At 41.1% G+C, this 12,654-nt stretch overlaps 1 protein-coding gene across 1 annotated transcript in view; it reads left to right on the forward strand.

The window, feature by feature from the left end:
- LOC124558354 (heparan-alpha-glucosaminide N-acetyltransferase-like) overlaps positions 1 to 12,654 on the forward strand; it is a 329,129-nt gene that overhangs the window by 282,822 nt on the left and 33,653 nt on the right. The gene's annotated exons all lie outside the window — the stretch shown is intronic.

Genomic DNA, 12,654 nt, shown 5'->3' on the forward strand with positions numbered 1-12,654 from the left:
ACAGAATTCATGGGATCACTAAAAGGTAGTAATTCTGCTAGCTGTTTTGATGTTTTTAGTAGTATATTAAAATTTTGTGCTGACCTGATAGGAATACTGTTAAGCTGTCCTTGTAATCAATCAATGACTTGGCATATTTTCTGACAGGCTTAAATGTGCCCATCTACAAATCTGAGATAAACAAACCACCTCTAATTAAGGATCTACACTGCTGACAAAAAAAGTGAAGCACTCAGAAGGGGAGGAGGAAATGAAATGAAACTTCACAATTTGAGATGGAACATGATGCTATTTCAGTGATTACAGTATCAAATCAAATTTCTGATGTTGGCAGTATTAGTCAACTTATCAGTATGATGTTGCACCTCTCTGGTCTGAACAAATGCTGATTCTGTTGTGAAGTGTGTCATCAAGCTGTTGTATCCTATCCTGAGGCAAGCTAGCCCATGACTATTGTAAATGATCCTTGATATCCTGGATACTGACACTGAGACAGAGTTGACATCATATCACACAGTTCATAGAGACACATGTCATATGTGGGCAAACATTGTCCTGTTGAAAAATAGCACCATGATTCTGTCACATGGGAGGTGCAACATGAGGATGCAGGAGGTCAATGACATACTGTTGTGCCACAAGAGTACCCAGAATCACTACCAGCCATGACCTGAAGACATTCATGATGGCTCCCAACCAGGACACCAGGAGTGCCACTGCTGCACTTCTCCAGAATATTGGAAAAATAGAGTCTCTCTCTCTCCAGGTCACCGTCATAATAACTGGTGATGGTCCTCCTGAATGTAGTGCAATGTCCTTCATTAGCAATCCATGTTTCCCCGTCATGAAAATACTCCTAATGTAGCTGTTTGTATTGTGATGTTGATGGCAACCTATGGATGAGATGTAATTCTCTAGTAATGTACCTTCTAGTCCACGACAAATGGTGTGGGATGGCACTGAATGTTGCAGGGAGTCCATTTCTTATTCTTGGATGGCAGGCACATTTGTGAAAGGGTTAAGACATGCTTGGTGCACAGCACTGTGGTGCTCCCTTGTGGATGTCCACTGGAACCTGGGCAACGAGTATACCTGCCCTCACTTCTCATGCAGTCCAGCACTGGGTCAGTGTCATATCAGTATACCCCACAAATCTGAATATTGCAGTATTTCACTAGCTGGCCAAAGTGAGACACATAGTGAGGTCCATTTCAGATTAATGCCAGGTGCTGATATGCTGTCTTACATGAATATGTGGATCTTTGTGTCTTGCCAGTGGTCACTCAATATCTGATACTGTTCATACCTCCTATATCTAGGGGCTGCTGGATATCAATGCACTTGTCAGAGTTCTGGAAAAAACGGAGAAATGCAGGAAGCCACTAGGCAGGGGAACTGTCTGTGGAAAACTAACCTAAACTAGTGGTAAGCAAATGAAATGTGACAGATGGACTGTGGACAAGACAACAGACAAAGAGGAGTTACAGGTGTAGACAGGGCACAACAAACTTTCAGCAGCAAATTGAAAAGTAAGAATGTAGGGAAATCAGTAAAGAGAAAGAAAGTGTTGTTGTTAGGTAGTTCCCATGGAAGAGGTGTTGGCCAACTCTTGCAGGATGAACTAGGATCAGAATACCAGGTCACCAATTTTTTTAAACCTAGTGCTGGTCTGGAGCAGGTGACAGAGGATTTAGGATCACTTTGCAAAGATTTCACTAAGGAAGACACCGTGGTTATAGTGGGTGGGGCAGGTAACAGTATTGACAGAGATCCTGGGTACAGCATAGAGTGTGACCTGGCGAAGATTGCATCAGCATCGAGGCATACCAGTGTTGAGTTTGTATCTGTTCTTGGGCGCCATGACCGACCTCATTTGAACTCTTCTGTCAAGAGAGTTAATTTGGAGCTGGAACGGCTGCTCATGTCGGGTGCGGGGTCACACATTGGTGTGGTTCATGTTGATTCTGTCAGTAGGTGGGATTATACTAGGCATGGCCTTCACCTCAACAGGAAGGGGAAGGGTAAATTGGCTGGGGAAATAGCAGGAAAGTTAAAGGGGGGAGGCACTGTCATGAGTGGTAAAATACCAGTGGTTATAGGATTCAGAAAAGACCCTTTTTTAGGGTAGGGAGGACAGAAAGAAAACAAATTTTAAGAGAGGTTAGAACTGAGACAAACCTTCAGTTTGAGAAAGAAATCAAAAAACATAATTCCAGCTTATTACATCAACATAAACAGCCATTGGTTAAGAATTTTCAACTGTCAGCAGATATTTTAACTCCATCCAATTTTAAGTCAGTCAATGTGAAATGTCAGCTATCTTTATTGCATCAAAATATTCGAGGACTGAGAAATAAAATTAATGAATTAACTATCTGCATAGATGAATTAGAGTCTTCAAACCCAGCCGACATAATCTGCCTCTCTGAACATCATGTGACCACTGGTATAGAACTTTTAAGTGTTACAGGGTTTAGGTTAGCATCTCACTATTGTAGATCAGAAATGGAGAAAGGAGGAGTTGCCACATTCATCAGGAACTGTCATAAATTTAAGAACATAGACATTCATAAATTTTGCCTAGAACAGCATATGGAAGCATGTGCAACAGAATTAGAATTTCACAAAAAATCTTTCATAATATTAAGTGTATATCGAGCACCTGCAGGTAACTTTAATCTGTTTGTAAACCACCTTGAAGCTGTACTGGCCCATTTAACAACCAAAAACAAAGAAATAGTGGTTGCTGGTGATTTCAATGTAGATTTCCTTAAAGACTCTCCCAATAAGAACCTATTTGAGTTAGTAACACTATCATTCAACTTAATTCCCACAGTAAAGTTCCCCACTAGGATAACCATTTGCTCACAAACAGCCATTGATAATATCTTTATAGAAAAGTCAAATGAACAAAATTATATTACAAAACCAATAGTCAATGGCCTCTCAGACCATGACATGCAGTTCCTTCTGTTAAATGTTAATACTGAACAAGATATAAAATCTGTTAAATCTGAGCTCAAGAGGGTAATCAGTAAGCCAAAAATTGATTATTTTAGGACACTCCTCAGAGACATTCACTGGACTGATGTTTACAGTGCTCATGGCATGAATGAAAAATATAACATTTTTGCTAATAAAGTGCTTACCTTATTTGAACACTGCTTTCCCCCAAAACTTACCAAGGTTAGAGCAAAGTCTACAAAGAAGCGATGGATTACTCGAGGAATAGGGGTATCTTGTAAAACAAAAAGAAAACTGTATCTGTCAATCCGAAACATTTCCAATGTTGATGCTATAGCACATTATAAGAAATACTGCAAAATATTAAAGACTGTAATACGGATGTCAAAGCAAATATATTACAAGGAAAAGATAGTCATATCAGATAACAAAATAAAGACAATATGGGATATAGTGAAGGAGGAGACCGGTAGAACCAGACATGAAGAGGAACAAATAGCATTAAGAGTAAATGATGCATTGGTGACAGATGTGTATAGTGTTGCAGAACTTTTTAACAAACATTTTATAACTGTTACTGAAAAGATGGGGTTGTCAGGTTCGGTAGATGCTGCTATGGATTACCTTAGACCAGACATTTCAAGTAACTTCCATAATATGAATTTGACCCTCACTACCCCAACAGAAATAATGTCCATCATAAAATCTTTAAAATCAAAAACATCTAGTGGGTATGATGAAATATCAACAAAGTTAGTTAAAGAATGTGATTCTGAGCTAAGTAACATATTAAGCTATCTGTGTAACCAGTCGTTTATCAGTGGAATATTTCCCGAATGGCTGAAATATGCTGAAGTTAAGCCACTGTTTAAGAAGGGAGATAAAGAAATAGCATCAAATTTCCGTCCAATTTCACTGTTGCCAGCATTCTCAAAAATTTTCGAAAAAGTAATGTACAGTCGTCTTTATAACCATCTTATCTCAAATAACATACTGTCAAAGTCACAGTTTGGATTTCTAAAAGGTTCTGATATTGAGAAGGCTATCTACACTTACAGTGAAAATGTACTTAATTCATTAGACAAAAAATTGCAGGCAACTGGTATATTTTGTGATCTGTCAAAGGCATTTGACTGTGTAAATCACAATATCCTTTTAAGTAAACTAGAATATTATAGTGTAACAGGAAATGCTGCAAAATGGTTCAAATCTTATATCTCTGGCAGGAAACAAAGGGTGTTATTAGGAAAGAGACATGTATCAAGCTATCAGGCATCATCCAACTGGGAACTAATTACATGTGGGGTCCCACAAGGTTCCATTTTGGGGCCCTTACTTTTTCTTGTGTATATCAATGACCTTTCATCAGTAACATTACCAGATGCCAAGTTTGTTTTGTTTGCTGATGATACAAACATTGCAATAAATAGCAAATCAAGTGTAGTCTTAGAAAGATCAGCCAATAAAATATTTGTAGACATTAATCACTGGTTCCTAGCCAATTCTTTGTCACTAAACTTTGAAAAAACACACTACATGCAGTTCAGAACTTGTAAGGGGTGTCCCAAGAGTATATGTCTAACATATGATGACAAGAAGATAGAAGAAGTGGACGGTGTTAAATTCTTGGGATTACAGCTCGATAATAAATTCAACTGGGAGGAGCACACCACAGAACTGCTGAAGCGTCTTAACAAATCTCTGTTTGCAATGCGAATTTTGTCAGACATAGGGGATATAAAAATGAAAAAGCTGGCATACTATGCTTACTTTCATTCCATAATGTCATATGGGATTATTTTCTGGGGTAATTCATCAAGCCAAGCTAAAGTTTTCCGGGCACAAAAACGTGCAGTAAGAATTATATGTGGTGTGAACTCAAGAACATCCTGCAGAAGCCTGTTTAGGGAACTAGGGATACTAACTACAGCTTCCCAATATATTTATTCCTTAATGAAATTTGTCATTAAAAATATATCACTTTTTCAAACCAATAGCTCAATTCATGGAATCAATACTAGAAATAAGAATAATCTTCACAAGGATTTAAAGTCACTTAGTCTTGTACAAAAAGGTGTGCATTATTCAGGAACACACATTTTCAATAACTTGCCAGCAGCCATAAAAAGCTTAACAACCAATGAAATTCAGTTTAAGAGAAGCCTAAAGGATTTATTGGTGGCCAACTCCTTCTACTCCATTGATGAATTTCTGAGGAAAACCAACTGATTTGTATATAAGTACAACATATCTTCTGCACAATTTCAGTGCAGTAATGTGTTCACTGAAAATTTGTGTGTGTGTGTGTGTGTGTGTGTGTGTGTGTGTGTGTGTGTGTGTGTGTGTGTGTGTGTGTAAGTATAATCTAACTTCTGCACCATTTCAGTGCAGTAATGTGTTCATTGTAAATAAGTATTACAGTAGTTGTATTACATGTTTCTTACCTTATAAATAAATAAAAAACTTTTTTATTTTAAATTCAGTGCAATAGTATTTGTAAAATGACTCTTAGTGTTCATTAAAAAATGACGATCATTCCACTTGGGACCTGTGGAATGGTACATTAGCTTATTTGTTTTAGTTTAAATATTTGTCATGTATTGTTGTTTTTCTGACATGTTCCACATCCTGGAGGACCTCCTCACTACGGATCAATTGGAATGAAAGTAAATCTAATCTAATCTAATCTAGGCAAAGCTGTCATGACAATGACAAGAGCAATGTCAAGAACAGTTGAGAGACAAATCCAAGAAGAAGGTAACCAGGTGACAATCAAGGAAGCTATGAAATAGTCCTAGTATAGCCAGGACAGACCACAAAGTATCAAGTGTGTGTCTGAACAGACCGACTGTGTGCTAGGCGGCTGCCTATATGCCGGCTGCACGAAACACTATCAGCCACTGTAAGCTGCTGTACTCATGTGGTGGTATGCTGGCACTCTTGCCATGCAAGCACAGTTAAGCAGTGGCCACAGTGCCTGCCAACAGCCATGTAAGTCCATCTCTGCTGGCAGCTATTCAACCTCTGCAGTGACAGAAACTAAATCCACCCTAAAACAGGTGCATATGGGTGGAAACACCATGGATGGTTGCCATAGGGGTGCGAAAAAGGGTATGGGTGAAGACCTGGAGCCTTTGACTGCGAGATGTTGGAAGGGAGGTTGGTTAGCAGTTCCATTGTGTTGACACTGGAGGTGAGGGTGCTGCGGTGGGTTCCTCTGACCGCTGTGGATGCAGAAGGTTGTGCTGGCACAGCCGTTGGCAGTTGTCAGAAGTCGCCAGTGGCACTGGCCTTGGGGCCTCATGGTCCTCAGAAGGCGGAGGGGAACTTGTGGTGACAGGTGTGCCACCTATGTTCAAGGGCAGAGCTGGTTGTGGTGATGGCACTTGAGCCCTTCTAACTCTGGGATGATCTGGCATGGGGTGTGGGAGGGGGTGACATCAAAAGATGAAGCAAGACCTATGGTTGCCACTCATGGAGCAGGTCAGTGGGGCTATGCCCATCAATCAGCATGATGTGGTAGGTACTGAAAATCAGGCTGAGGGCCAAGTTAGTGGCAGGGGATTCAACACCCGTCTTCACTGTTGCTTAAAGGTTCAAATGAGACATTCTGCTTCCTCATTTGAGGAAGGATGAAACCAAAGGCTTCCTGTTGCAATTTGGTGGAAATGATCACCCAATATGTGTCAGTTTGGTATCTAGGAGAACATCATGATGAGAAGTGTGTTTCTAGGGGTTGAGCTTGATCTCCAACTGACGGGTGAGGTAGAATGATCTGCTGTGGGTCATATACTGGCTCATTTAAAGCAGACGGTATGGATTGGGGCCCAGAGACTAGAGTGAGAGGTAACCCTCCAGTGGCCAGAATGTGGGCAAAGACAGTGAGGCTGCCATCAGTTATGGTAGCACCACATATGTGTACTATAGTAGGCATCCACATGAGCAGCCACATCGATCCCAGAATCGAGCCCACAAAATCGAGGTGGATATGGCCCCAGGGATGATGGGTTGTAGGCCAGGGTGCAAATGATTGTGGGGGTGCTGCTTGATGCTGGGTGTACACCATACAGCCATGAACTATGCTCTCCATCTTGTTATTGGTACCTGGCCAGTACAAGAGCCTGTGAGCCAACTCCTTCATGTGGGACATCCTCAATGTCCCCAGTTTAGCGAGCTCAAGATTTCTTGTTGCAATTTGGTGGCAAGGATCACCAGATATGTGTCAGTCTTGGTATCCAAGAGAATGATGTTATGGACAACCGAGAGCCTGTGAGAAATGTGTTTCTAGAGGTTGAGTTAGGTCACCAATCGACGGGTGAGGTAGACTGGCCAGCTATGGGTTATGTAGTGGCAGATCTGCTGCAGGATGGGTTGCAGCATGTGGCGGCTATGGTGACATGTGAGACCATAATGGGGAAGCCATGCATGTACATGTTTTCATACATTAGTTATACAAAAGTAACATTTGATTGTGAAAAGGGTAAATATCTTACAGAAATGTTTGATACAGCAACTAACAGTGTTAGTTTCTGATCTTCCTGCTAGGTGAAATACGTGAATTATTTATTCCTACAGTCATCACTGCCATTACAGTTTAGAGACAGTTGAGGACCAGATATCACAAGCCACCACCTCAGACAAACTGTTATTAACTGATCTGATCGTTTCACAAAAAAAGGCTGTGTATCACATAGGACACCATGTCAGGGTCGGCCAGCAGTCCTTTCCTTTTTGCCAAGTTAACTGTATTTGGCATTTCATAAATAAACATCCTTGAGCATTATCTAGTGCCTCAATTACAAGTGGATACAGGTACAGAATTTATTTTGCAGCTAGATGGTGTGCCACCACATTATCGTTATGAAGTTGTCAAGTATCCCTGTAGGAATGTGGTGACTGGGATAGGACATGGTGAGACAATATCCTGGCCACCACAATCTCTTGATTTAACCCCAATTGTCTGCTATGCATGGTGCTGTATTAAAGAGAGTGTTTGTTCCTAAAGACATAGTGTTTGTTCCTCTTCTTCTGGGAAACGTCGGCAGGGGTGCAACAACAGATAACACCAAAAGTTTCCAACATACATCAAGGCTATATTCATAGGATTTGACAGGAAAATGATTACAGATGGGAAATTTGTCGTGTTGCAAAATCAATTTTTGACAGTACAACGTAATTGGATAGATAAAAAAATCTATTCACCAAGTGGCGGCAGAACATAAAAGAAGGTTATAATTAGGCAAGCTTTTGGAGCCAGTGACTCCTTCTTCCAGCAGAAGGGTTGAAGGGGAAGGAAGAGGGGTGAAAGAAAAGGACTGGAGGGGCTCTAGCAAAAGAGGTAGATTTCAGAAAAGTCACCAAGAACCACAGGCCAGGGGAGACTTACTGTGTGGGAGGTTACAATAACAACAATATAAGGAATAGAATAGATATTTACTCACCTTAGAGATGCCCTGCTGAGTTGCAGACAGACACAATGAAGAGACAGTTATGCAGGGACTATCAGCCAAAGCCTTTTTCAGCAAAGAAAACATATACCCATTCACATGAAAAAACACACTTCACGCACACTCAATGCACACAAGGCTTGTACTCTTACAGGAATTAGAAAAATGCTGTGAGTAATGAGAATAATGGACAAGGGGCACTACATCAGCAGTGTGTGGTATAAGTTGAGAATTTGGGTCTGATGGGAGGCATGCTAGGGTAGTTCATGCAGTTACAATGACCACTGTGTCTGGATGGTGCAGTGGTCAGTGCATCTGTCTGGTAAGCAGGAGACTTGGGTTTGAATCCTGGTATGGCAGAAATTTTCAACTTGCACCATTCATTTAAATCAATGCTTGCTCACAGCCAGTGTCTGTAATAGCTTTCAGTCTTAACCCAGTATATTGCCGTGCAGTATCAATGAGGAAGCAGAGGACCTATTGTTGGTTGAAATCATGGTCTGAGCCAATGGGTAGGTGCAACAACGCATTGCCATTGGAATGTTGTGCTGTGGGCTTAACCCAGATGGTATAATTGTATGCACTCAGGAATAAGGCCCAGTGCTAGAGGTGTTTAACTGATCACTTTGGGAGGTTGGACCGGGACCTGAATAACGTAACGAAGGGCTTGCTATCAGTAATTAGAGAGAACTTTGGTCCAAAAATATAGACCTACTACTTTGGAAAAATTTGCTGTCTTCTCAATTTCACTATATATTTCCCATGTATTTGCTATTTCATATCAGTACTTGATTACAATGGCATTTTCCAAATCAAATATGTACCTCCATCTGGAAATACTGAGTTTTATTGTACTGTATTGTATTGTATCTTTACTTAATGAGTGAATGGGAACTTGCAGATTACCTTTGCACCAGAGTTTATAACTTTAATCTGACAATACCAGAGAAGGAAAGTTGCTACTCACCATATAGCGGAGATGCTGAGTCGCGATAGGCACAATCAAAAGATTCACACACTCATAGCTTTTGGCCATTAAGCCTTTGTCATCAGTAGACACACATACACGCACACACACACTCATGCAAACGCAACTTGCACACCCGTCTGCAGTCTCAGAGAGCTGAAACTACACCGCGAGCAGCAGCACCAGTGCATGATGGGAGTTGCGAATGGGTGGGGGTAAGATGGTTGCTGGGGTTGCGAGGGGGAGGGATAGTATGGTGGGAGTGGCGGACAGTGAAGCGTTACAGTTTAGATGGAGGGCAGGAGAGAAATTGTGGAGGGGGAGTGGGTAAGTAGCAGAAAGGAGAGAAATAAAAATGAAAAGAAATTAAAAGACTGGGTGTGGCCGTGAAATGATGGCTGTGTAGTGCTGGAATGGGAACAGGGAGGAGGCTGGATGGGTGAGGACAGTGACTAATGAAGGTTGAGGCCACGATGGTTACGGGAATGTAGGACATATTGCAGGGAAAGTTCCCATCTGCACAATTCAGAAAAGCTGGTGTTGGTGGGAAGGATCCACATGGCTCAGGCTGTGAAGCAGTCATTGAGATGAGGGGTATCATGTTTGGCAGCGTGTTCTGCAACAGGGTGGTCCACTTGTTTTTTGGCCACAGTTTGTCGGTGGCCGTTCATGCGGACAGACAGCTTGTTGGTTGTCATGCCTACATAGAATGCAGCACAGTGGTTGCAGCTTAGCTTGTAGATCACATGACTGGTTTCACAGGAAACCCTGCCTTTGATGCAATAGGTAATGTTAGTGACCGGACTGGAGTAGGTGGTGGTAGGAGGATGTATGGGACAGGTCTTGCATCTAGGCATATTACGGGGGTATGAGCCATGAGGTAAGGGATTGGTAGCAGAGGTTGTGTAAGGATGGACGATGAGAGGTAATCGAAACCCTGATGGAGAATGTTATTCAATTGCTCCAGTCCTGGATGGTACTGAGTTACGAGGGGAATGCTCCTCTGTGGCCAGACTGTGGGACTTTGGGAGGTGGTGGGAGACTGGAGAGATAAGGCATGGGAGATTTGTTTTTGTACAAGGATGGGAGGATAATTACGGTCAGTGAAGGCTTCAGTGAGACCCTCGGTATATTTAGAGAAGGACTGCTCGTCACTGCAGATGCAACGACCACGAGTGGCTAGGTTGTGCGGAAGGGACTTCTTGCTATGGAATGGGTGGCAGCTGTCGAAGTGGAGGTATTGCTGGTGGTTACTAGGAAGGTGGCTTGTTGGGTTGAGTAGGACCAGGTGAAGCAAATGGGGGAGAAGTTGTTGAGGTTCTGGAGGAATGTGAATAAAGTGTCCTCACCTTCAATCCAGATAGCAAAGATGTCATCAATGAATCTGAATCAGGTGAGGGGTTTAGGATTCTGGGTTTTTAGGAAGGATTCCTAAAGTGATTTTTATTGTGCTTATCGCGACTCAGCATCTCCACTAGATGGTGAATAGCAACTTGCCTTCTCTGGTATTGTTACATTCCATCCTGGATTTTCCATTGTTTAACTTTAATCTGAAATGCAAGAAAAGGCAAAATGTACATTAAAATCACTTTTCTGTCTTGTATTGTGATTGCACAGACCTCTGGTTTTTATGAGCAACAGCAAGAACAATTAAGGAGTTCAAATGGTTCAAATGGCTCTAAGCACTATGGGACTTAACATCTGAGGTCATCAGTCCCCTAGACGTAGAACTACTTAAACTAACTAACTTAAGGACAGCACACACATCCATGCCTGAGGCAGGATTTGAACCTGCGACCATAGCAGCAGCAGTGTGGTTCCAGACTTAAGCACCTAGAACCGCTCAGCCACAGCGGCCGGCAATTAAGGAGTAAATGAACTGGAAAGTGAATGTAAGAATTGCAAGACCCTTTAAGAAAGTGTCTGGAGAATGTGCAGTTATCTGTTTTACACAATATTCTCCTTTCATACTTGAGCTGAATAAATGCTTTCCTTACTTTAGCTGCAATGCCCCAGAAGATAATTCCATAAGACAGCAGGGAATAAAAATATACAAAATAAATCAGCACTCAAGTTGTTAGGTCAACACAGTCTCAGATACTTTTAAAAGCAAAACAAGCCAAACTGAGCTTCTTGATTAATTTAGCTATATGTTACTCCCATTTTAACTGGTTATGCAGATGGGACCCAAGGAATGTTTTACAATGTGTTCCATTTAGTCTGTGATCAGTAATGCTTCTTATGTTGCTTGCAAGTCAATATTTGCTTCTTTGAATCTATCCCCTATCTCCTCTCTGAGGAAGATACTATTAGCTCTGAAAGCTAGGTAGTGTCTCACTTTTACGTTCATGTGTGTGTGTGTGTGTGTGTGTGTGTGTGTGTGTGTGTGTGTGTGTGTGTGTGTGTGTGTGTGTGTGTGTGTGTGTGTCTGTCTGTCTGTCTGCAGCGCTATACATTTTGCCAGAAATTCTAACTGTTTGAGAAGGACCATTGTAGGCCCATTCAGTTACATCTGAGTTATGTCTAGTAAAGGTGAGATGGAACCCTTGATTTCAAAGTAATTATGCGCTTTATGAAGTGACCTTCTTACATCAATAGGTAACTGCAAAGATTTAATATTTTTAAAGAGGCATAAGCCAGCTGACATACAGTTATGGGAAATAGAGAAAAACTTTTTAAATTGTATAATCAGTTTATAAGGGCATCTTCATTGGCACTGTTATTTTACATGATGCAAATATGATAGTTGGATAAGAGACTGAATTTTATTTTGGTTTTGTAATAATGGGAAACTGAAATCACTCACTCCTTTTCATTCACATCAACATTGTATTGATAACATTGTATTGATAACACACACAGTTCTACATTTCACAATACTGATGCATCATTCTACAACAATAATCAGTGTCTACAGTCCATTCAGTAACTGTCTTGGCTGTTGTTCTTTATAGGCCACTTCAAAATTTCTTTGCAGAAAGGTAGCTGTTCATCAGGTAGGTAACATTAGAGTTTTTCCAAGTCCCTGATTGAATTGGACTTAATTGGACCTTTCCTCATGAATAAGTTAGTTTTTCTGGTGCAATTTGCAGAATATGTTGGAGGCTCACAAGAAAAGTGTGAATGATCAATGTATTTATCATTATAGAAACTGCAATACAACCTTTTCTTGTGTTATCAAAAACAAAATGTGAAAACCTGCTTTCAGTACTCTGAGTTTCATCAGAAATTTTGGTCGTCTTGCAGTACACCTGCCACAATGACTTGAAGTCTGGT

The sequence above is a fragment of the Schistocerca americana genome, chromosome 1 (genome assembly GCF_021461395.2).
Source record: "Schistocerca americana isolate TAMUIC-IGC-003095 chromosome 1, iqSchAmer2.1, whole genome shotgun sequence".
NCBI classification, from domain to species: domain Eukaryota; kingdom Metazoa; phylum Arthropoda; class Insecta; order Orthoptera; family Acrididae; genus Schistocerca; species Schistocerca americana.